This window comes from Onychostoma macrolepis, chromosome 21, assembly GCF_012432095.1.
Source record: "Onychostoma macrolepis isolate SWU-2019 chromosome 21, ASM1243209v1, whole genome shotgun sequence".
NCBI lineage: Eukaryota > Metazoa > Chordata > Actinopteri > Cypriniformes > Cyprinidae > Onychostoma > Onychostoma macrolepis.
In genome coordinates this window covers 31471370-31499034 of record NC_081175.1, presented here as the reverse complement: position 1 = coordinate 31499034, position 27665 = coordinate 31471370, and the positions used below count along the sequence as shown (strand labels likewise).

Genomic DNA, 27665 nt, shown 5'->3' with positions numbered 1-27665 from the left:
CATGTAGATGTCTTCAGGCCAGGACTGTAATCAAACATGTGAAGTTGGAGGCAGATTGGACATTGTATGCCTGAGTTACAACAACTTCCTTTTTGATGGAGTTAGTAGCATACTTTAGCACTTAGCTAAGTGTTGCTAACATGTTTGAGCATGTTGCTAACATGTTTAGCACACAATGGCATATTTTAATGTGTTGCTAATAGTGCATCACAGTCTAAAACATGTCTCTTCCTGTTGCCAGCAGGTGGCGCTATGACTATAACCAAATACGGGAATGTATATGTGTTCAGGACAGGCCTCTTATCAAACTTGTTAAATTTGGGGCAGATTGAACACAGCATGCCTGAGTTACAGCAACTTCCTGTTTCACTGCATTACTAGCATGCTTTAACCCTTAGCTAAGTGTTGCTAGCATGTTTTAGTATGCTTGTAGCATGCTGCCAGCATATTTATCACTTGTTGACACTTTTTAATATGCACCTAGGAGTCCATTACAGTGTTAAACATGTCACTTCCTGTTGCCAGCAGGTGGCGCTATGACTATATCTGAATATGAGCATGCAGATGTGTTCAGGACTGAACTCCTATAAAACGTGTGAAGTTTGGGGCGGATCGGACATTGCTTGCCTGAGTTACAGCAACTTCCTGTTTCATGGCGAAACATCAAACTTTGTCAGGCCCCCAGGGACACGCCCCTTGACGAAAACTCTAGATCTTCGCAATTTAACATCGCAAAGGCCTTATGATTACACTCAGCAAATTTGAAGACGATCCGATTAAAACTGTAGGAGGAGTTTGTCAAAGTACGAAGCCTGGAAATTGCAAAAACTGCACAAAAATCGAACAGGAAATTCAAAATAACGTACTTCCTGTTGGGTTTTGGATTTTGTACAAAGAGGCGTTTTTGTAGGTAATGGTGTGTTACACGTGTGTACCGATTTTCGTGCATGTACATAAAACGTAGCTCGAGGCGCACTCTTTTGAAATATTATAGGTGGCGCTATCGAGCCATTTTGCCACACCCACTTCTGAAACCCATATCAGATGTAAATTTTCGCCAGTTCTGACCCCTGTGCAAAGTTTCATGAGTTTTGGAGCATGTTTAGGCCCTCAAAAATGCAATTTATATATATGTGTAAAAGAATACTGACAGTACAGAACATTTCAGCTGATTCTATGCATTATTTTTCATTCTGATACACAGACAGGCAGATCTGGCAGCTCAGACAAGTCATGAAAATTAAGGTCATGCCTCCATTTGGTGGTCATCCTTGGTATTACACTCTTGGTATTAACTAACATTAAATAAGGTTAATAAATTATTTTAAAATATATTGTTCCTTTTTAGTTCATGTTAATTAATGTAATAACTTATGTTAACCAGAGACCTTAATGCAAATTGTTACCAATATTTTTTATATTCTATAACTATTAAAACAATTAAAAAAAATAAGTAAATATATATATATATATATATATATATATATATATGTGTGTGTGTGTGTTTAAAAGAATACTTGCACTACAGAACCTTTCAGCTGATTCTATGCATTATTTTTCATTCTGATACAGAGACAGGCACCTCATGAAAAATAAGGTCATGCCTCCATCTGGTGGTCATCCTTGGTATTACACTCTTCATCTTTATGTTAACCAAAGAGACATTAATGTAAACTTTTACCAATACTTTTTATATTCTATAACTATTTAAAAAGTATCTAATAATATATATATATATATATATATATATATAGATAGATAGATAGATAGATAGATAATTATGTATATATATATATATATATATATGTGTGTGTGTGTGTGTGTGTGTGTATGTAAAAGAATATTGACAGTACAGAACGTTTCAGCTGATTCTATGCTTTATTTTTCATTCTGATAGAAAGACAGGCAGAACTTCCAGCTCAGACAACTCATGAAAAATAAGGTCATGCCTCCATCTTGTGTTCATCCTTGATATTACACTCTTCACCTTTAAACCAATTTCAGTGATAGTTTTAATTGTTTTGTGGCCCCTGAGCATGATACATTTTTGAAACTAAGCATGTTTCCTCAGAATGATTTGTTATATTTATGTAAAAAAGTTTTGAAGTGTTTGGAATCTGCACTTTAAAGATATAAGAAAATTACTGCTATTTTTTTTACTGTTACTTTAATAAATCACCATTGCCACACCGTTCGAGATATCCTGAATCCGTCCGCAATTTAAACTCTTCAGTATATTGGCATCATGTTGACAAAGTTTGGTGTGAACTACTTGTTTCTGCTAGGAGGAGTATGAATTTATTTACGGCCTGTTTTCTCAAAAAACAAATATTAAAATAAAAATAGCCGACTTCCTGTAGGTCGTAGCTAATGACTATGAATTAGAAAGTTGTCCGGCATAATAAGAACAATTTATGTACCAAGTTTGGTGTCTGTAGCTAAAACTAACCCCTCCCACTTTTGTGAAAACCTGGTGCCAGTTGGTGGCGCTATAACTTTTACTCATAATAGTCACATCTATTCGATCGGCATCGTACAACGAACAAACCCCTGAAGTTTGATCAACATCAGACAATTTATGTGGCTGTTATTAGACTTTTTGTCTCTCATTTCTCGCCATAATTTCATCCCCTCGCCACGGGCAAACCGTTCGAGATATCAAAAATCCCTCCGCAATTTAGCATCCCCAATGTCTTGAGATCATGTTCACCGAGTGTGGTGGCAATCGGATGATAGTCCTCAGAGGAGTATATCAAATTCCAGAGCATGCGCCTTTTAAACAACCCTGAATAGCTGACTTCCTGTTGGGCGGAGCCTATGACATGCAGTGCAAAAGTTGTTCGGCTCAATGAAATCTATATGTGTACCGAGTTTCATATGAATACGTGCAACTATGTGTGAGCTACACATCAAGTTTTCAGACCGCGTTCCAGGGGGAGCTGTAGAGCCCCTGTGCCACGCCCGGGTCCCAGCCTCTGCGGCGTCCTAATGACCGCAGATTCCAACGTGTGTGTAAATTTTCAAGAGTTTTTGAGCATGTTAAGTCCCCCAAAAAGCCCCGGTTAGTCGAAAAAAAAATAAATAAAAATAAATAAGAATCCTTAGTAAAACAAGAGGGCCTGCGCCATTCTGGCTTGGGCCCTAATAAACGGAGCAATTCCAAGAGGGTCCTCGCACCTCGGTGCTCGGGCCCTAAAAAAGATTGCGCGGGCGCCCCCATGTCATAAATTAAGCGCGATAATAGGCCTACTCCTACAGTCCTCATAAATACCTGAAATGGACCTACAGCGATTTTATTATTAATTTAATAATAATAATAATAATAACAACCTGTTTTGGTCATATTTACTATTGCCCAGCTCCCCTGTCACTGATCTATCCCCTGAGCACCTGCGTTTAGAATTCTCTGGCGCCGCCCCGATTATAAATGTTACGTTATGCCAGAAGCGAACCGTGACTGTTAAAATGTATCTGATGTCTAATTCATTCAATCAAGAGAAGTTCATATATTTCAAATAACTTTTACATATTTTTATTTTGATAGGCTCATTTATAACATTTTACACTCATTTAAATAAAACATTTTGTAAGAAACCTAAGTGAATTTATTTTGTATTTGTTTAATGTTTTGCTTCAGAATCTTGGGAGAACCGTGATCTCTATAATAAATATAATAAATAGGCTAATATCTGGCATCTAATACTAAGTGTTTCTAATATTAAAATGTAGACTAGGATGTAAAATGTACAATCTTACACACGTTATTTAGTACAATAACAAGGATTTGGTACATTTATAATGCATTATAATGCCACTTCTAATCCATTGTGCCAGTGTCCAAGTCAACCCCCCTTCTTCGGCCCCCCTTCTTTTGGTACGTTCCGCGATCCACACACACACACACACACACACACACACAGTCAATCGCCTCACTCAGAAAGACAATAAAAACGGTCATATTTTCAAACTTAGAATGGCACGAACAGTTTCATTGGCCAGTTTCCTGGATGACAGCCAGATTAACCAATCATGATCAAAGCAATAAGGTAAACGCAGTTATATTTTAACATATACCTTTAGATTATAGAATAGGTTTAACGATCAAAATATTGTAAAATGCTAATGCTTAAATAATTTAGTAATAATAATTTAAAAGGCAGAAATGTATTTTGTATGACATTAAGTTGATTCAACATACAGTTCTTGTAAAAAACAAATCAACGTTGATTTACAAGTCTTTTTGGTAACCTTTTTCAACTATTTAGCATTAAACATTTTTTCAACGTTGTTTCAATGTTGAATAACAACTGTCATTATTTCAACCATATTTCAACGTTGCTCATGTGCCGGCTGGTTTTCAACCGTTCAGCATTAAACATTAAGCGTTGTTTCAACGTTAAAACAACAACTGACCTTATTTCAACCATATTTCAATGTTGAAGGTCGGTCATGTGCCGGCTGGGTAAGTGATAATAGACGTTTTTTAAACATTCGTTTCTCATTTATTTGGTTCCAGAGTATTTGCTGATTTTTATTTTATTTAACTGTGTATGTTTATTTTTTCCCCCCATTATTTTAACTGGACTGAAGTTAACTTCCGGTCTGTGTTTGTTTATCGGTCTTGTTAGTGGTGCGGCTACAAACACAGTTAAAGTGATGAGTAATGAAGTTGGGCTCAGGTTGTTGTGCTGTGGGATGTGTTTCACATACATTTATTTATTTGTGGTGACCCCACTATATCAAAACTGACCGATTTTCCAAAAGGCTTAGTTGAATAAACATGGGCACATAATGCACGTTTAAAAATCAAAACGAGGCGCAGGTGTTTTTATATCACTGTATTTAGAAAAAGTTCGATGTCATTTTCATTTCATCTTGCATGTTATATGCCTGATAAAGCAGCGTTCGTAAGCTCAGCGCTGCTTGTGTAACTACAGCCCAGCAGCCGTTTCCGGGGAAACCTCTAGTTCTCCTGCTTTAAAGCGCCTCCTGCTGGGAGAGAATGAATTTGCATTTTAATAAGTCCGTCCAAGTAGTTATCGCTGCATCTCAGTCCGTCTGATTTACACAGCAAACATATTTTGCTTGTTATCAAAACATAATCTACTCTAGAGTAGGGGTCGACCGATTATCGGCCTGGCCGATTATCGGCGCCGATATTAAGCATTTTTATGATTATCGGTATCGGTCATTTTCAAAACCGATGTGCCGATATAATTATTTAATTTTGAAACGCGCGATTTGGCTCTGATGCAGCCTGTCAGAACTCACCACTCTGTGGCCTCGAGCAGTCTCCGCCCACGCGCATCTGATTTGTTGGGAGTCACGAGTCAGACCAATCAATGTGGAAGACTAAGGTACTCTCGCACTGAAAGCGCTTGCTACAGTTTCAGTGATCATCACGCATCAGTTGTCTCTCAAAGGCAGCAGCAGACGTTGCTCAAGTTGCAATGAATCACAATCCACTACACTGAAGTTGCAAAACACCTCAATATTATCTATTTATGGTTTCCGCGATGGGGAAAACACAGACGGAATCGCGGAATCCAGTCATATAAAGGGAATTTACTGTATAACGCGGAGTCACAGAGTTCGTCAAAGTTTGGATGAATTAATCAAAAGTAGGTCAGTACACTTAAATCGACTCGCGCTATGGACTAGTATCTGTAAATATTAAGCTGCAAAAAGACTTATTTAAATATGAATTCTGTATGTTCTGCGTGTCTCTGTATATATGAATGGCACAGACACACACACACACACACTGAAGTGCGCGACGCTCGCGGTGTTTTCAGCATCTGCCGTCTCACTAAATGAGGACATAAATACATGACCAACATCCCCAGAACTGCTCTGAGAGTTGCTTCATGAGCATTTGACCGTTTCATTTGAGTAAAACGATCGTCATATCACATACATAGGCTATACAGAAACTTAAGAGGTCCTCATGGCAACCCGTCAAAATAAAAGTTCGGTTTATCTACTACTACTACTACAACAACAACTTTTGTTTAAAAGAATAATCACGCAATACCCTATTTATTCCATGTTTTAATTTTAATGGTAAACCCATTTGTTTGCCAAAAAATTGAGTTTAACTCTCATTTGAATAAAAGATAACTGAAATTAATGTTTTATGGCTTCATTTGCACTGCACTGTAAATTAAAACTAATCGAAATTACTGTCACATTGGCCAAGATTAAGATACTGTCACAAAGGCCAAGATTAGGACGACATAAATTGTGACATTTCAATAGGCTATTGAACCAAGTGTGCCTATAACAGGCTATTAGTGTTATACTTTAATTAAAATAGTTACAGTCTTCTTCACAACTTCTACAATGGAGCTATGAAGACAATTAAATTATTTACACTTTTATATTATAATTATGAGAGGTTATGCTATTCCACATACATTTCTAACATGTAAATTATTGAAGCCAAATACTTACATTTCCCCAAGCGGTTTAGCTGTAGTACAGTATTCATAGGCTTAATCATGAAGCGTGCAGTGGCCCCACTTTTAACTCTCTTTATATTACCCTTATTGTACATGGATGCATGGAGGATGACAAGAGTAAGAAGTGCAATCAACACCAGGGAAGGCAGTTTTTGTCAGAGCCCTTGTTATTCTTAATTTTGACATTAATTTTCATTTTTACATTAGACATAATATATTGGTTAAAAATATCGGTTATCGGTCCACTTGGTCTGTAATAATCGGTATTGGCATCGGCCCTGAAAAACACATATCGGTCGACCCCTACTCTAGAGGGACTTAGCTGTTGTTACTGATTGTATTTGGATGTCTACCGGAAGTTAAGTTAGGGCCACAAAAGCGCGCATGCGCAGTAACGTTTGTTTATGTTGTTAATTTAAAAGTGAAAGTAAAATGCGCACGGCGCTTACAGGCTATTTAAAACCGAAGGAAATCGTGGAAAAGAGGGAAAACTCAAACTCACCCCCCACCCCCACCACGGTGATACCGGTATTACCGGTGTTGTCACACGTCGATTAACCGGTGGGAAAATTTCCTCACCGTCACAACCCTACTCCGCACCTGACAAAAACTCGCCGTTTTGAGTGGTGAGTGAACATTTGACGCTCTCCATAACACAAATAAATACTCATGCATTTGCCAAACATGTTTCACCAATATCAGACGGGGCCCCCTGATTCCCCGGGGCCCTAAGCGGCCGCTTACCTCGCCTATTATAAGTCTGCCCCTGTCGGCAACGCAGTACTTTCTGTGATTTGGGGACACCACACTACAGCAGAGACTGGGTAATAGTGGATAGAAGTTAATATTTCAAAGATACAGTTAAAAACACATTAGAATGGAGAACGCTGTGTTATGAACTATCTGCTCTCATGTCCGGAGTGAAAAACATCCAAAATGAAGCGCAATTCTCTGCTTTTCGGCTTAAACAACACGATGATAGTGAAAGTATAGCTCAATGAAAATAACCAACTTGACCAACATTTGCCTTTGTTGTCATTTGTATTTATTTGTTACAGATTCATAATTTCCGATCTGCTTGAATTTATAAGTGCTCACACCATGAATATTGTAGGAAAATGCGTTTGGAAATGTTATGTGTGAGACTCTCCGTGTTCATAAAGCAACGCTCCTTTGATTCATTGTTCAGCAACTCTTTTGAAGAAACTGTGTATTTGTTCTATTTAAGTACAGTAAAACTTTTTAATATCAGAATACAATTCATTTCAGAGCTGCATTACAGAGGGTCGTAGTCTTTGATCCTTTAATGCTTTAACATTAATAAATTAGGGCGATATGATGATATGTGTTGATCAGCTGGCTGAGATCAAGCTATATTGTGTTTATTATTTTATCTGGTATATATATCTGTGCAAGTTATTAGAAATGAGAAATCAGTTTGGTTCTGTGTGTGTTACGATAGAAGACGGCAGTAATGTGATCGTGTTCTGGCCACATGACTCAGCGCTCAAATGAACATATTAGTCCGTTTAACAAGTGCAAGCAGCTATCAAAAATATTAACGCTAATACGGGTGTTTTTCCTCCGGTGATTGTTTGTTTGTGTGTTTTTTGTCATAGGCTACTTAGCCTGTCCCAGAATTGAAAGTGCCGGGGCATGTAAACACCATATCGGATTAGATAACGTCTCATGTGAACAGTCCACCGAATCTTTCAATCGGAATGATTTTAATCGGAATGACAAAAAAAGTGTAAATGTGGCTAGTGATTAATAACCCATTCACAACTACAGCATGTCGCTTCGTTACTGAATGAATGAATGAATGAATGACGCCTGGCTCATTAAGACAGTGACTTGCTGTCACCTATTGCTGGTTTTATTTTTAAATCTACAAGTAGCCCATCACTTCCATTTGCCATCATTTATTGCTTTATTTATTATATGAATAATACACTTAATGGAATGTTAAGAATGTGACAAAACATGACTATGAAGGTAAAAAATGCACCTGTAAATCAATAATAATAAAAAACCTTAAAGTTTCACTGTAGCAGCAACAACGACTTTCTGAAGTTGTTCTGAATTATGAATCAAAGCGTGATCATATTATTAACATCTTAACTGTCACTATTAGTCCTGCATAGATTCAGTCTTCCACATATTCTGCTTATTGTGAATATAATTGATCAGTTTTGGACGCTGCAAAGCTAAACTGCAGCTTATTTCTGTGTTTGGAGACTAATGTTGTGAATCAGGGCTTGTTCTCTGCAGTCTTTCACAGAAATGTGTCACATCTGAGTCTGAGTCATTTCCTCAAAAGATTAACATGTAAATGGATATATGACACATATCTCATTAAAAGACAAAACTTAGGTTACGTTGTGTTGAATAATTTATGTACGTGTCATGTACAAATTAATTTGTGAAATAAATTTGTTCACAAAGCTGACAGAGTAAATATTAATTTAAAAAACTAGACCTATATCACTCATAATATTCCCATTTACAGTAATCCACATTTTCTCTTGTTTTATTTATTTTATGGCATAATGCAGACTGTATAATAATGTAAAATACTGGCGAGTGCTGTACAGTAAAGAGTAAACACACTTCAAGCACTGCCTTCACTGTAATAGTTCACTGTAACAGCAGTCAAACAGCTGGAACATTAACCATTTATGATCAATAATTACTGAAGATTAAAGGTTATAATGATATATTATTATTGCTATTAATATTACCAGTAATGTATGTCAGTATTTTATCTTCATTCACAGTGAAAATGTCTGAATTGCAGCTTCACTGATCAATGGTGTCGACCGTCCCTTTGCTCCACCTGCTGTTGATTTAATGAACGAGTTTCTCATGTGACTGGGTTGTGTTTACCGCGGTGATAACAGACATTTTACTCCACTATCTACTGTATTAAAAACACCTGTCGTGACTCCTTTAAGATTCTGGCCTGTTATTTAGGAGAAAATCTCTCATTCAGGAACATTTATTATAAAGATGTCAGATTCATTATTAAATATGATAGTTTAGTTAATGATGAAACACTCACAGCGTTTTTCTGCAGTTGATCACAGCTGGTATAAGTCTTCTTCTGCCCTCATCTGATGTGTTGTATTTCTTGAGTTCAAACTCATCCAGCGGCTCCTCTGACATCTGAAGCATGTAGGAGATTGTTGAGCAGTGAGCAGGAGAGAGTTTCTCTGAGTGTTTGTCTGATTTCACAAACTCCTGAATCTCTCTGGACAGAGTCTGATCTTTCACTTCCAGCAGACAGAGGAACAGATTGATGGATTCACCAGCTGAGAGAGGAGGATGTATAAAATAAGCATCAACATCATCATTTTTGATCTTCATTTTAATGTACAGTGTGGTTTCTCTGATGCTCTCTGAGCTGTTCTCTGTGTGTGTCAGTAGATCCTGTAAGAGTCTCTGATTGGACTCCAGTGAGACGCCCAGCAGGAACCGCAGGAACAGATCCAGACGTCCATTCTTACTCACGAGTGCTTTATCTACTGCTGATGTTAGTATGTTATAAAGAGAGACGTTAAATCTGTTAGATCTGAATTCATGCAGTGGCTCCATGTTCTTCATTAAATAGCAGTAAAACAGATAGAAAGCAGCGAGAAACTCCTGAACGCTCAGATGAATGAAGCTGTAGACTTTCCTCTGATGAATCACAGACTCCTGCTTAAAGATCTCAGTGCAAATCCCAGAATACACTGAGGCGTCAGTGACATCTATGCCGCTCTCAATCAGGTCCTCCTCATAGAACATCACATTGCCCTTCATCAGCTGTTTGAAAGCCACTTCAGCAAGTTTCACAATCACTTCTCTGTTGGACTGCAGGAGTTTCTCTGGATCTCTCTCTTCATACTTCTGGTTCCTCATGTTGATCTGAATCAGCAGGAAGTGGATGTACATTTCAGTCAGAGTTTGAGGATTTCTGCACTCAGATCTTCTTCCAGGAGCTTCTGAAGCACAGTGGATGAGATCCAGCAGAAGACGGGGATGTGGCACATGATGTGGAGGCTTCTTGCTCTTCTGATGTGTGAGATGATTCTGCTGGCTTGATGCTGGTCACTGATTCTCTTCCTGAAATATTCCTCCTTCTGAGGCTCAGTGAATCCCTGAATTTCTGTCAGACGGTTGATGTATTTGGAGGGATCTGATTGGCTGCTGCTGGTCTGGAGGTGATCCAGATGAGAGCAGAGGAAGCAGCTCTCCTTTCATGAGCTTTGACATCAACACACCCACTGATGAAGTCTCAGTCACATCACAAACTTTCTGAGCGTCTGAAAACATCAGCGTGATTCTGCTTTCATCCAGACCATCAAAGATGAACACAACTTTACACTCCTCATAAATCTTTGAGTCCAGATCTTGAAGTTCAGGATGAAAGTCCAGCAGAAGTCTGTGAAGACTGTACTGATGATCTCGGATCAAGTTCAGCTCTCGAAATGGAAGCACAAACATGAAATCTACATCCTGATTGGCTTTTCCCTCGGCCCAGTCCAGAATGAACTTCTGCACAGAGACGGTTTTTCCGATTCCAGCGATGCCTTTAGTAAGAACAGTCTTGATCTGGTCTTTCTCCTCACATCCTGGTTCAGCTGAGGCTTTAAAGATGTCATTGCAGTAGATTGGAGTGTCTTGTGAGTGTTGTGTTCTGGCTGTTTTCTCCATCTGTAAAACCTCATGTTCTTCATTCACTCCTTCACTCTCTCCTCTATGATGTAGAGCTGTGTGTAGATCCTGTTCAGGAGGCTTTCATTCTCCTGGAGGTTCAGTCCCTCAAATAATCTCTCATACTTGTTCTTCATGCTGGTTTTGAGCTGGTCTTTGACTCTCTGTAGTTCATCATTCACTGGTTGATCATGTTTATTCAGAGACGCTGTAACGCTCGTGTTGTTCAGACAGAAGACAGAGGCTCCTCCAGAGATGCTTCGCTCTCCATCTGCTCTGCTGAAATATCACAAGAACAACTGATTACACATATCTGAAAATAAAGGATGCTTAAATTAAAATCTAAATCGATAGAGATGTCTTGTATTTTCGGTATAATTTCAGTTTATCTTTGAAGTAATATGTATTGTATAATAAATATATTATATGTTAATGTTGGAGCACGTGTTTATTGTGTCGAGTTCTGTCTGTGTGCATTGAGTGTGTTTTTGACTCCCATAAATCAGTTCAATCATCACTACATGTTTATCCTCACCTGGGGTCAGAGGTCACTGCTTCATCACTGAGGTCAGGACGATGATTGATGGATCCGTCACTCTTCAGAGACACACAGCTGTGATCTGGTGATGAAGATCTCTTCCTCGTCCTGAAGATCCTGATAAACACAGAAATCATTCTTCCTTTAGTTCTGTCTGCTGTTTCATTTATTATAAGCAGAGCTGCAACAATAACTGATCAAATCAATAATAATAATAATACTGGTCAGTGAGTGTGATTATGGATTAGTCTCGTCTGAACGCTGTGCTCAGAAAGCATCCGTCCGTCTCATCACTTTATATCAGTGAATAACACATTTCTCTGGATAAACTGATGAAAACAGCTGCTGTGTGAAAGATGCAGGAGCAAGTCGTCTGAAACATCAGAGCGCTTTATATTCAGCTCTTCAGACGAAAGCACAAGCGTTTACTGCGGTTTGTTCTGTTGTGCTTTGACAGACGCGTCTGCTGTTTAATGCTTTAGAGACGTGTTCTCCTCAGCGCAGAGTAAACATACGGTTAAATGCTTCTCTGTGAATCTAAAGCCCGGCTCACACGGTGCGATTTTGGCCACGATTTGGTCGTCTGAGACAAATTTTGAAAATCCTAAAAGATTCCTATAATAGTGCTCTCACTATAACTTTATATGATCGTAGTTATAACGTTTCTGTGTTGAGCTGCGCGCGCTGCAGAGGACCAGTAGAACGAAGCAGATGATAGCAGGTTTTTAATCAATGGGATTTAACTCATTTATCTCACATAGAATACGCTTCATTATTTATATAACACAACGTTAATATTACCACTTATAGGCTATCTGCACAAAATGCCCCGAATGCACATGAACACGTCTGCGCGGCTCTGAATGAACTCCTTTTATTGCACAAATTAACACACTCTCTAAGTTTAAAAAATTAATATTAGAAGAGTTGTAACTATCTTTCACTGTATCTCACGCTCAGTCACTCACACAGATCACGTAACATACGCAGAGACATTCAGCAACACAAACTTCTCAGCGCTGCACCACAGTTTTATCAGTAAAATAGCTTAATCGATCAAGAGCTACATTACTCTCTCAACAAGGAGCTCGTAACATCATTGTTTCTAAAACAATTAAAGCCAGAGCTCTCTCGTACATGAACACTTGGTGAATTACACTTTTCTGAGAATAGAGTATCTAAGTGTAGATCGCTAAACTGCAAGCTAACCGGTGTTTTCAGAAAGCAAGCGTGTTTATCCTCAGTGAAGAGAGAGCGAGTGCACACATGGTTGCCAGGTTGACAAAGATAAGTAACACACTTAGCAGATATTTCTGTATTGCTCAAGTGTGAAGCTCTGTTTCAGGGACGTCTCGTTATATCAGGCAACCCAGCTGTGTTCCTCTGCGGCCAGATTAAACCTTGTTGTTGCCTATATATTATACTCTATTCATTATTTTTTAGAAACCTTGCACTTTTCTACTGTGTTTTAAACGGTGTTCTTGTATTCAAATTAAGCGCGGTCCACTGCTGCACACGTGCCACAATATCCATACAGAGACAGAATCAAACCTCTGTGACGATACATCATCGTATCGATGCACCGAACACAGCTCTACAGTCTGTGGTTCACTAACAGTGGAAACACACTCTTGTTCTGGTTTGTGGATCAGTGTGTGTCTGAATCTGCTGCTGTTGCTCAGTGTGTGTTTCTCTGATTGAACATGTTGAAGCAGCACTTGTCGACTCGTGGAGCGTCTGAGAAATGATGAACTGTGATCCGGTGATTGTTCACGCTGGTCAGTGTTTATCAGCGCAGCATGAATTGACCTTAACACTGGATTATATCTCACCTGGGGTCAGAGGTCACTGGATCATTACTGAAATTAGGAGGAATAATCATGGATCCGTCACTCTTCAGAGACACACAGCTGTGATCAGGAGATGAAGATCTCTTCCTCTTCCTCCTCCTGAAGATCATGATAAACACACAGACATAACTCGTCCTTTAGTTCTGTCGGCTGTTTCATTTATTATAAGTCAGTCTGTTGTGTCTTATACTGAATTGTGTCTCACCTGGGGTCAGAGGTCACTGGATCATCACTGAGGTCAGGAGGAGGACCCATGGATCTGTCACTCTTCAGAGACACACGGCTGTGATCAGGAGATGAAGATCTCTCTCTGTTCTCCATGATGACAAACTGACTTCACACCTGCATATGGAGACATAAGAGCAGGGGCGTAAATTTCATCTGACAGTAGGGGGGGACAATAAACGTAAAATTTCTCAAGAGCAATTTTTGAAGGGGACACAAATAATACAGCCAAAATTGTACTTGTAAGGATAGATATGTGTACACAGCATGCACATAGCATGGAGACCGTGTTTAAATATGAGTTCATGGTTCACCACGCGGTCATATCGGGCCGAACGGTTTTGGTCAGGTATGGTTCCAGTTGTTTTTCCACGTGAGCCTGGTACGGCGCGGCACGATTACAAACCGTTCTCAGCCCGGAGTTTCTCTGCAGGGTTAGAACCGTACTGATCTGCCACTTGACATCATATTGAACGAAACCCAACACGTAGGTCTACAATATTAGCCTACTATCAGTTCACACACAGGCTTATCGCCGTGCTAGTTGTAGTGGGTGACAAGCTACGGTATTAAGCTTGTTAACCTTATAATTGGTCATAGAAAATACATCAGATGTCATATTGTTTTTGTCATGACTAATTTATTAATGATCATCTGTATTAAAGAGAAATAATCATTTCACCCGATGTTTAAAGAGAATAAAATAGCCTTGACAGCCTACTTACACATAACTAACTTGCTCTCACTCACCGGACTCGTGTGTGCATCGGTAAAGAAGGAAAGCAGGCAGTGGACCAAACCACTGTGAGGAAAGGGAGGGGGGGGGGATCTAAACATTTCTGAACTTAAAACGGTTTTTTGCGTTTATTTTGTTTTACTAATCACACAATTATTTTAAATATATGTCCATTATATTATTTTCAATACATAGAGTCGCTTGTAATTATATTTTTAGGGGGGACAAGCCTCAGATAGGGGGGGTCCAAACAGAGGCTCTGATATCTGCATGAAGAGATTCATATATCTCATGATTCAGTATCAGAACTGGAAAGAGTGTAAGTGAGAGAGAAAGACAAACTGGACGATATTTAATATCGGAAAAAATGTTAAATTCTGCACGCTTATGCAAACATTATTTTAATAGTCTTTTAATTTATGTTTTCCCCTCATAAAAGATTATTAACCCTCTACCACATGGTGTTGCCATATGGCAACATACACTTTGTTTCATTTCCTTGCCACTGTGTCTTTAAGAGAACATTCTTGTTTGTTTTGTTGGAAAGAGAAGACCTTTGTTTAGCCAATGATGTGCTTTGGTTAAGTCACGTGACATGCAGTTTTTTTCTGTGGAGCTATTTCTGATAGACTGCTGTCTCTTGTCAGTAGTTGCTGAAAGCAAACTAAAACCTCAGTAAAAAACAAGGACCAGCCCGTGTCACATGCACAAAAAAATCATAAAGATCACCTCAGATAAGTTATAATGACATATTCACTACTCAAAAAAGTTTTTATGAAATTAGTTTTTGGTAAATCAATCAAATGTATGTGTTGCCAAGCGGCAACTCTGTGCAATAGTGGAATGATATTATTGCAATAGTTTAGCAAGCTAGCAAGGTCAGCTGCAATCTGTTCAGCTGTAACAATAACATCATTTGTCAGCATCCTTCCTCCTGTAGTTTGTCTCCGTGCCTCTAGAGGTCCCCTGTGTTCTCCTCTGCCTTAGTTCTTCCTCGTGTGGCCTTGTTAGCGTTATCCAGCTCACCTGTGCTTTGTTTCCCCCTGTGTATTTAAGTTGTGTATTTTTCCCTTGGTTCCTCACTCGGTTTTTGAGTCTGTACCCTGTGTTTCCTGCCTGGTCTCACTTAAGCCTCTCTAAGCTAGCCCAAGTAAGGTATCCTGAGTTCCTTTCTTTGATTGTTATTTTTCCCTGGCTTTGTTTTCTCCCCTCGTGGAGTTTTGTTTTTCTCTTTTGGCTTTTTCCATTTTGATGTTATTAATACCTCGGTCCGAGAAGAACTTTTGTTGTATTTTTCCTGCAAAGACCTTTTTTTTCTAAAAATAAACCTTCATTTCCTGGAATACTGCCTTAAGTGTTTCGTTTGGGTCCAACATTATCACTCTCGTGGCTCAGTGGTAGATCTCACAACCACCACACCAGAGACCCAAGTTCAAGCCCGGCTTGTGACAGAAAAACCGAGTCAGCCATGGACCCAGAAACACTCACCTCAAAGGACCTGTTGGCAGTGGTTGCCCAACACGAGTCATCTTTTCAGCGCCATGAAGCCGTTCTCAGCCATCAGGAGGAGCTAATGGCCAAACACTCTCAACTCCTCGCTGATCTGATGGGTTCCATCCGCCAGCTCTTTGAACGGCTCCTGGGCGCTTCACCTCCCTCTGCTTCACCCCCGAGTGGCAACAGGCCTACTTCAGTTGCAGAGCCTTGATTACCACCTCCCAAGGCCTTTGCAGGGGATCCTAATTCCTGCCAGGGTTTTCTCACCCAGTGCTCCCTGACCTTCGAGCTCCAGCCCTCAAGTTTTCCTACAGACCGCTCCAAGATTGCTTACATAATTACTCTTCTCTCAGACAAGGCGCTCTCCTGGGCCTCCGCGGTGTGGCAATCCCAGGATGCCTGTGTTGAATCCTACGCGGCCTTTGAAGAGGAGTTCAAGCGAGTGTTTGATCATCCAGTCAGTGGTCGGGAAGCTTCCAAGCGCCTGCTTACTCTCAGTCAAGGCTCCCGCAGCGCGGCAGATTTTGCCATCGAGTTTCGGACCATCGCGGCAGGTAGCGGATGGAACAATGAGGCGTTGATGGTCTGCTTTCAGGGAGGGCTGTCCGAGCCCCTTCAAGATGAGTTAGCCATCCGAGAGCCAGCTGTTGATCTCGAGTCCCTCATTACGATGGCCATCCGCCTTGACAATCGTCTGAGAGAGCGGAGGGTGGCTCGCCGCAAGGCATTTCAGTCCCAAGTTCCTGTGAGCAGGCCCGTTTCCCCAGTTCGTATTCCTGCATCCAGGGCTTCTCCGGCTCCTGAACAGCTCCATGATTCCCCGGAGGACATGCAGTTGGGTCGTTCCAGGCTGTCTCCCAGCGAGAGGGAACGTCGCATGAGGGAGCGACGTTGTCTCTACTGCGGTGCTTCCGGCCACTTTCGCTCCACTTGTTCCTAGCTCTCGGGAAACGGTTATCCCCGCCCAGCTGCAGGAGGGCTGTGATGGGGAAAATTAGAGCTCCTCCGACTAACGCCATTCTAGCTGTCCCAGCCACTCTGTCCTGGGAGGGCCACCAGCATCTGGTCCAGGCCATGATTGATTCCGGCGCCGCAGGTGACTTCCTGGATCTATCCTTGGCTAAGGAACTTGGGATCCCTACCCAACTTCTTCCTCATCCCCAGGCAGTTACAGCATTGGATGGCAGACCTCTGGAACCAGGCAGAGTAACAGAGGCCACTCAGTCCCTGCAACTTACCATCCATCAACACAAGCAGGAGGAGACCTTTTATCTTATTGACTCTCCCGAATATCCGGTTATCCTGGGCCACCCCTGGCTGCGCAGACATAATCCCTGCATCGACTGGTCCGCTGGCACCATTCTAAACTGGGGTTCCACTTGCCATCTCACCTGCCTGAGTCCCTCAGTCCCTAGTTCCGAGTTTCAAGAGTCCATCAATCTGTCTCGAGTCCTCAGTTCCTATCATCAGTTCAAGGCAGTATTCAGCAAGTCCCGGGCCACCTCCTTACCACCTCACCGCCCCTATGACTGTGCCATTGAGCTACTCCCTGGCTCTTGCCCTCCCAGGGGTCGGATCTTCTCCAGAGCGCACAGCTATGGATACCTACATTAAGGAATCCTTGGCAGCCGGCATCATCCGCGCCTCTACTTCCATGGCTGGGGCAGGCTTCTTCTTTGTGGGGAAGAAAGACGGGGGTCTTAGGCCATGTATCGATTACCGGGGCCTCAACAAGATCACGGTTCGGAACCGATACCCCCTTCCTCTCATGGCCACTGCTTTCGAGCTACTACAAGGAGCTTCCATTTTTACTAAACTGGATCTGCGCAATGCTTACCATCTCGTGCGGATCCGACAAGGGGACGAATGGAAGACGGCCTTCAACACCCCCACGGGCCACTATGAGTATCTGGTGATGCCGTTCGGGCTCACCAACGCCCCCGCTGTATTCCAAGCACTGATAAATGATGTTCTCCGGGACATGCTTAATCTATTCGTCTTTGTGTATCTTGACGATATCCTCATTTTCTTGGGGTCATTGGAGGAGCATGAGGGGCATGTCAGCAGGGTCCTCCAGAGACTCCTTGACAATCATCTCTACGTGAAGCCCGAGAAATGTGAGTTTCATGTTACCCAGGCTCAGTTTCTCGGGTTCATCATCACTCCTGGCCACGTGGAGATGGACCCTAAGAAGGTTGAAGCTATCCTCAACTGGCCTATTCCTGCCACAGTTATGGAGGTTCAACGTTTCATCGGCTTCGCAAACTTCTATAGGAGGTTCATTACGAACTTCAGCTCTGTGGTGGCCCCCTTGACTGCGTTGACCAAGGGAGGAGGAGGCAAGATTCACTGGGGTCCGGAGGCAGCAGGGGCCTTCAAGGAGCTCAAGCACCACTTCACTTCCGCTCCCATTCTCTCAATCCCCAACCCAGAAAGACCTTTCGTCGTGGAGGTGGACGCTTCAGAGGTGGGCGTAGGGGCCATCCTGTCGCAAAGGGGTGAGGATGGAAAATTACACCCTTGCGCCTTCATGTCCCGTCGCCTGTCGGATGCGGAGCGCAACTACCACGTGGGGGATCGAGAGCTGCTTGCGGTTAAACTTGCCTTGGAGGAGTGGCGTCATTGGCTTGAAGGGGCTCAGCACCCTTTCCAGGTTCTCACAGACCACAAGAACCTGGAATACCTCCAGCAGGCTAAGCGGCTGAATCCTCGGCAGGCCCGATGGTCCTTGTTTTTTAATCGATTCCAGTTTCTCCTGTCTTACAGACCCGGCACCAAGAATTTCAAGCCGGATGCCCTGTCCCGAGCCTACTCTCCCGAGACACAGGAGAAACCTGTGGCATCGATTATTCCGAGGTCTAGGATTGTTGCACCCCTTCAGTGGGAACTGGAGAGGGTGGTGCAAGAGGCTCAAGCCCGAGAGCCGGACCCAGGAGGTGGTCCCGCAGAACGCCTGTACGTCCCTCAATCTGCCCGGGCCCGGGTCTTGCAGTGGGGTCATGAGTCTCCTTTGACGTGCCATCCGGGAAATGCTCGCACTCTTGACTTCCTTCAGCGGCGGTTTTGGTGGCCATCCATCAAGGAAGACGTTAAAGTTTATGTGGAGGCCTGCCCCGTGTGTAGCCAGGGAAAGTCTACACGTCAGCGACCTCAGGGACTGCTCCATCCCTTACCTGTTCCCCGTAGGCCATGGTCGCACCTTTCTCTTGACTTTGTCACAGGACTCCCACCATCCCAGGGCAACACTGTCATCCTGGTGGTTGTGGACCGGTTCTCTAAGGCTGCACGGTTCATCCCCCTGCCCAAATTGCCTTCGGCCAAAGAGACAGCAGAGCTCCTCATGAACCATGTCTTCCGAGTGTTTGGAATTCCCCTCGATATTGTCTCCGACCGAGGGCCCCAGTTCTCATCCCGGTTCTGGGGGGCCTTCTGCAAGCTGGTTGGGGCCACAGCCAGTCTATCGTCTGGGTTCCATCCAGAGTCTAATGGCCAGACGGAAAGAATTAACCAGGATCTGGAGACCACCCTGTGGTGTATGGCAGCCAATAATCCCACCTCTTGGGCTACCTACATCATATGGGCAGAATATGCCCACAACACCCTCCAGTCCTCGGCCACTGGGCTATCCCCCTTTGAATGCCAGTTCGGGTATACCCCCCCATTGTTCCCTGAGGTAGAGTCACAGGTTGACGTTCCCTCGGCCCGGCGTTTTGTCCAACGCTGTCGGCAGACCTGGAGGAAGGTTAGGCGTGCCCTTCTTCAGACCTCCCAGAGATACCAACGTCAGGCCAATCGCCACCGCCGGACGGCCCCTAATTTCCGAGCTGGTCAAAGAGTCTGGTTAGCCACCAAGAACCTGCCTCTCTGGGTCGAATCAAGGAAGCTTTCCCAGAAATACATTGGCCCTTTTCGCATAGCAAGGAAAGTTAACCCTGTTTCTTATCGTTTGTTTCTTCCCCGTTCACTTAGAATTAACCCCACGTTTCATGTCTCATTGCTAAAACCTGTCTTGTCTTCTCCATTTGCCCCCCCACGCAGACCCCCTCCACCTCCCAGGATCATTGATGGCCAGCCAGCCTACACAGTCCACCGGATACTGGACTCCCGGAGGGTCCAGAACTCACTGCAGTATCTGGTGGACTGGGAGGGCTACGGGCCGGAGGAGCGCTCCTGGGTTCCAGCCAAAGACATCCTGGACCCAAGTTTGATCCGGGAGTTTCGCACCCGGAGGCAGGGGTGTTCTGGAAGGAACGTCAGGAGCCGTTCCTAGAGGAGGGGGTCCTGTCAGCATCCTTCCTCCTGTAGTTTGTCTCCGTGCCTCTAGAGGTCCCCTGTGTTCTCCTCTGCCTTAGTTCTTCCTCGTGTGGCCTTGTTAGCGTTATCCAGCTCACCTGTGCCTTGTTTCCCCCTGTGTATTTAAGTTGTGTATTTTTCCCTTGGTTCCTCACTCGGTTTTTGAGTCTGTACCCTGTGTTTCCTGCCTGGTCTCACTTAAGCCTCTCTAAGCTAGCCCAAGTAAGGTATCCTGAGTTCCTTTCTTTGATTGTTATTTTTCCCTGGCTTTGTTTTCTCCCCTCGTGGAGTTTTGTTTTTCTCTTTTGGCTTTTTCCATTTTGATGTTATTAATACCTCGGTCCGAGAAGAACTTTTGTTGTATTTTTCCTGCAAAACCTTTTTTTTTTTTTTTAAATAAACCTTCATTTCCTGGAATACATTTCCTGGAATACTGCCTTAAGTGTTTAAGTGCTCAGCCTCAAGTTCATAGTCTTCCTCTCATAAGATTGCGTAATGTTGAATTTCCATGAACTGCAGTGTTTTTGGTTTTATGTCAGTGTTTTATGATACATGATATACAGTATTAGATTTGTTTTAACTGTATAAATTTGAAATTTAAATAATATTCATGAAAAATGTATTGAAATTCAAAGAATATAAAGCATTCAGCTAAAAAGAATGGAATAAATAAAAGCAGAAGTTGTTGGAAAGTATGTATAAGGTTATAAGTACCGTGTTAAAGCTTATTAGAACACCAGTTGAATCACCACAAACATTTCTGAGGAAAAATATTAACTATAAGCAAACTTACACTTATTCTAAGTTAGACCTGCAAGAGCTGGCGCTCTCCCTGACAGTGGCAGGTCGCAGCACCACTTCCGGTGGCATCCCCAGATGCCTGGCATGAACTCTGGCAGCTGCCATATTTCTCGTGGCAGCTGCCACTGGTCGTTCCTGGCAGCTGCCACGGTTTTTCTCTCCGTTTCTGCTGTTTGCTCGGTAAAAACTACGCTGTTCTCAGTGGCGAGCGATGGTGTTTTAAAATATTAAGGCAAAGTTCCCACAGGTGTGTTATTTATTATTATTGTTATTATTATTGTACATTTTTATGTATCAGCTGCCAGAGTTTGTGCCAGGAGTCACGATCGTTTGTCGCCGTTTCTGCTGCGACCAGAATATGAACCCAATAAGCTAAATTGCATAAGCATTTTCACATAAAGAACATACACATAAGGAGTGCTTAGCTGTATAGACAGTATATAAACACGTGTATACTATATACAGGTGCATACCCATCATTTCAGAAGTGAGGGGGGACATAAATATTATATATATATATACACACACACACACACACACACACATACATACATACACACAGTGCCTTGCAAAAGTATTCATACCATTTCATATATATATATACAGTATATACATACTAGGAATATAGGAAATAAACAATAAATGATTTATTAATGCACTACAAACACTTTTTTTTTTTTTCATTTTTATCACATATAAGGCAGAATAGTTTCTGTACTGTAATAAATGCTATGTCAAGTAGCACTGAATTGTTCATAAACTTTATTTATTACCTGGAGATGACTGAAAAAAGCACAAATAAACCATATATTGTGGCAATCGCGTGTTTAATGTCTTCACGTTTCCAAAGGTTTCTGCCTTTTATTCAGAAAACACAGTGATAGCTGGACGCTTTTGTCCATATTAGGGATTTCCTGGTAAGTTGTAAGTTATTGCTTCTATATGAGTCCGTCTTGCACTTTCTGCACCGTCCGGCTTCGTGTATGACTAATATATATATATATATATATATATAAAACCTTACCTTCCCTGGTTAAATAAACATTACATTAAAAAGGCCAAATACAATTATATTTTGTATTTTTACACTGTGTAATATTCTGTTCATCAAAACCAATAAATCTCATCAAGTTCAAATCTCATCAATAAATCTCATCAAGTGTTTTTACATATTTTTACATTTATTCCAAAATAATAACAAAAGGCAGTAACAATACAAACATTTTATTTGTCAACTGATGTTCAGCTGTTCTTTTTAACTTTACCAGCGGGTGTCGCTGTTGGACAGAATTACTTTATAAAAACTAGTAACTTTTACACTTTTTAATGCCACATTTTGTAATACTTGTGTAGATTTATTTGTAATATCGATAATTTTCGCATCCATTTTTTTCCCCTCTAATGAGACTCTGCCTCCCTTGCCTTGACTGATGGCAGGCGAAGCCGTACAACACACCAACATCAGAAATCCAGTCATCTTATCCTTGCGGCTTTGAGGTTATGTCAATTTTGGCAGGTTATTTCACATTCATATCATGCATGCAAATTAATAAAGTGATGAATGGAAATTGGGCAGTTCAATTAAGTATAGCATTTTTGTAATAGCTACAAAAATGAAAATGGGCAAATGTGGGATCACCGACAAATGAAATGTTTTTTTTATTACAATTTGTATAGCCACGGTTTTACTACAAATAGCATGCTTAAACTATGGTGAGTGTAGCAAAATCTTTTAACTGTAATACCTTTTTTATGCGTTGCAAAACTATGTGTAATTTTCGTAAGTTTTGTTGCAAACAATTTTTACTGTTATTTTATAATGAAAAACAGTAATAATACATTTATAATATTAATAGAAAGCATTCATTGTTAGAAAATATAATTTATGTCATGTACTGTAAATGCTCTAGGCCTACAAGTCTGAGGCATTAATTATTATACTGTAACATTATTATATAAACCAATTTTGACCATACTTTCTTCTTCTTCTGGACAGCACTTGTGGATAAAAACAAGTGGGCTACTGTCGCCATATTTGATTAAGAATTTCTCATCCTTCAGGATCCAACAGTTCACTGTATACAGTTCAAAGGAAAGGATTAATAAAGAGCAGTGTTGGGCACGTTACTTTAAAAAAGTAATTAGTTATAGTTACAAGTTACTTCTCACAAATAGTAACTGAGTTATTAACTGAGTTACATCATTATAAAAGTAACTAATTACCAGGGAAAGTAACTATTGCGTTACTTTTTAAAAAATGTTCAAATGTCAAATAACTTTGGATGCCCCCAATATTTAATATGTTAAATTAATGAAATGGACACTAAAAATAATAAATTCTTATTATAAAACATTGTACATTAATCTACACTATTTATCTACTGACACTTAGTATCAGTCAGTCAAGCATTATAATATAATATTATGATAATTTTATATTATATGATGATAGAACTTTAGTAATTAGAATAACCAAGTATGAAAGCATATTTGTCATCAATATAAAACGCACTAAGGATTAATGAGCTGCTGGGTTCATGAATATTAATCACGTTGTCTGCGTTCACTCGAATTGATTCAGTAGCCCCTCACTTGATTTGCTGAAATCAAAACAGTGCTGATAATAGGTGAGCGCCAGCCAATGAGATTGTCATTTGCGCATTAGTTCCGCCCACTACCAGAGAAACCGGCAGTTCTTAAAAGCTGAAGAATTCCAAAGGAACGTTATTTTAACAGGAAAATACAACAAAGAATATTGTTTACATGTAGCGCGTCACTTCTGCATGTTATGAAAGACTCTCTTGCTCTGTATCTTTCTTTGCGTGCGTGTCTGTGAGAGAAAGCGACGGCGAGTCGTGCGCTTCACACTAGAGTTTATGGGACGTCAAATACAGCTACACTGCATCCATTCAGATGAACTGAAAATTTAATTCTAATAATATAATATAGTAACGCCAACATTTTATTGTCAGTAACGGTAACGGCGTTGTAACGGAGGAAACAGTAATTCGTTTGATTACTCGTTACTGAAAAAAATAACGCTGTTAGTAACGCCGTTTATTTATAACGCCGTTATTCCCATCAATGATAAAGAGTGAATAAAGATCCTAAATAAAAGATCCTAAATAAAAAATCAGTTAATGATAAAAATACATAAAAAAATCAATAAAATGGTCTCATGATTATTTTAATATATATATATACATATATATATATATATATATATTATATATATATTGTGTGTGTGTGTGTGTGTGTGTGTGTATATACTATTACTATTACTATTGACTTTTTCCTCAATAAACTCCTTACTGTTCAGGTACGGTAAGATAGAATCACGCATAATAAGGCATAGTACGTGCTTTATGAGTACTAATAAACAGCTAATATAGTAATATGCAAGCAACTAGTTAATAACTAAAGTGTTACACTAAATACATTTTTATTTTTATTTTTTTAAATGTTTGTGTATGCCCGCGCGCGCGCGTGTGTGCCTATACAGTATTGGCTAGTGGCAGCTGCGCTCCTTATCTGTGTGTATGTTCTTTATGGGAAAATACTTATGCAATTTAGCTTATTGGGTTCATATTCTGATCGCATCTGCTTGCTGGTATATATGCATCATCAAATCTTTTAGTTAAAAATAAAACTGTAATTTACAGCAGAAACGGCGACAAACGATCGTGACTCCTGGCACAAACTCTGACAGCTGATACATAAAAATGTATAATAATAACAATAATAATAATAATAATAATAATAATAATAGTAATACAATTGTGGGAACTTTGCATCATTAAAAAATAAATAAATAAAAACACCACCGCGCGCCACTGAGAACAGTGTAGTTTTTACCGAGCAAACAGCAGAAACAGCGAGAAAAACCCTGGGGATGCCACCGGAAGTGGCGCTGCGACCTGCCGCTGCCAGGATTTGCTCTCTCTGGTTAGATCCACTGTTGTATGTTGTTGCCGTATGGCAACAAATCATAAAGTACCTTAAAGTAATATTTTTTCCCTTTTTTTTTTTTTTTTTATACAGCACTTCAAGTTCAGCCATTCCAAGAAAAGAAAACGAGTCAAATATTTGTTTTATAGGTCTATCATAATGCGTGCGGTAGAGGTTAACACTACTTTTATTGAAATTATCCATCACACAATTAGATCATGAAATCCACGGGTAAAAGCACACACAGAGCTCAATAGCATGGTAAAATCTAATGTTTTCTGTGGTATTTGTGCGGTTAACGCGGTTCCGTTATATTTACTTTCACTTTCGATGCGATCCGCTTCACGAGCGTCAGTTTGTGTTCTTTTCAGTGAACAACAGCAGAGTTAGGATCTTATAAATACACTGAACATCATATAACAACATGACACGATATTAAATAAAGCCTGATCACTGAACTCACCGTCAAATATGATCCTTTATGAAGGTTTTTAACTTCCGGCGTCTTCTCGGTCGTAACGGAAAAGTTTGACTCTCGGAGCTTCCTGTGGTTTTGGGAATGGGATTCACTAAATTCCAAGGGTTTCATTACCATGACGTAAAATGGGCGTTTCTGGAGGTGTTGGGAAAACGCCCCCTTTCCAAAAAAAAAAAAAAAAAAAAAATCAAGAGGTCACAGATCATGCGCAGAATTCAGTGTTTTTTTGTTTTGTTTTTTTTGCGCGGTTATTTCCAATCCAGGATCAGCTCAGATGGATCATGAAGGAGAAGCATACCTATGATGGATAATGAAGAACAAAACAGTCTTACAGGTTTAAAAAAAAAAAAAAAGATTTTCGAAAACAAACTACCAGAAGAAATGTAAAACGTGCAGTAACCGTCAATAGTAATTTCGTTTTACTGTAACGTTAGTTGTAGCCAGTCTCCTTACGAACATTAACCATGGTTTTACAACCACAAAATAATAACGGTTGTGGTAAACTAGCCATAGATTAAACGTGTTATTTGTAGTAAAACTGGATAACCTATACAATGGTAATAAATCCGGTAAAAAATTAAAACATGGTTACCACACTTTTACTATAATAAACCATGATTAATTTTAGTACTGACCCAATCTGAACGAATTAATTGGTGTTTATTATTATTATTTGGGTTTTTCTTTCCTCAACTGAGTAAATATATAGAATACAAATATTGTGTAGACGAAAGTATGAACCTCTTCAAATTAATATACTTTGTTTTTTTTTATCAGACTGGCTCCCATCAAATTTCAGAATATGTACATCATCAGAAGAATACATCAGGAATTGTTTCTTCAGAAGAAGAACTGAGACATCTTCTGGAAAGCCACAAGCGTGCATCTGGCACATCTTACACTGTTTGGTAATTTAACATTCATATAAATGTTGTAAGTAAGGTACATGGTGTGCCTTTAAAATTTAAGAAATCCATACATTTCCACAATTCATATTTGTCTACATAACTATTCTGTACCATTTGAACGTAAAATGTTTGATGATTTTATTTTTTTTCTGCAGCCGGTTTCTGCAGTCATTCTGCAGAACGAGAAGCATGTTCACATTATAAATTGATATATGCCATATGAACATTGTTTGTTCACTCACAAATGAATGCTAGTGCCTGGTCCTGAAAATATGCCATTAAAGCTTTATTTTCTTTTGTTCTGCAGCATACTGAACACGAATACACAAGAAGAAAAAGCTTCCATATTCAAAACAGCAAGAAAGTGGATTGCTCAGCAAAACTTTACGTCCGATATGTAGTAAGGTAAGCATTACATTAGCATGGCTTTATATACAGTATACATATAGACAGGAACACATCTTTAAAAGGAATTCAGATATGCAAAAATGTTAGGTGAAATAAAAGGCAGTTTCTCTTCTTCAAAAAAAAATACTCCATATTTATTAATCTTTTGAATACGAATAGCTGCACAACTTAATATAGCTTTAAAATAGTGGGAATAGGGGGTCTCATTCACTAATAATTGTGTACACTATTCATATTTATTTGCACATTTGAATTTCTCACAAAAATCTGTCATTTAATAAAAATAAAAAAAGGTCTAACTGCAAATTTGACCTGTGTGATAGGACACATGATTATAATAATATGTTTAATTTATATAGCGCCTTTCCCAAGCTCAAGGACGCTGTACAAAAGCAGAAACACAATAGACAGTCGATTCACATAATCGTAACAGTCCTTCACAATCAATTAATCAGTTAAGTGGACAGTAGACAGTTGCCCAGTTATCTGAAATTACTGTTTATAATATAAAAGGTATGTGACACGAAACCCTGTGGTTTTGGGAATATCGCTCTGCAGGACCTTTAATGTGCTCTTCATTCAGTGCCTGATTAGAAAACACACTAACTCACTGTACATGTCATCTTAACTATGTAAATATAATGATTTTAATTGATATAATGGTAAATAAACGAAGCTGAGCTTGAAGAACGATCCTCACTGAACCGCATTCAGATCTCAGCAGGTTCTTCACTCAAAACAATGTGAACAATGAGTATAACTACAATGTAAATCCCACAAAATATACTGTTATGTCGTCATGTTGGCAAGAAACACAGGACTATCAA

The 27665-nt window shown here is 40.3% G+C and overlaps 1 pseudogene; it reads right to left on the bottom strand.

Annotated features, from left to right (window-relative positions):
• The window catches only part of LOC131528930 (NACHT, LRR and PYD domains-containing protein 3-like), a 65086-nt pseudogene extending 39450 nt beyond the window's left edge, over positions 1-25636 (bottom strand).
• Between the last annotated feature and the right edge of the window lie 2029 nt (positions 25637-27665).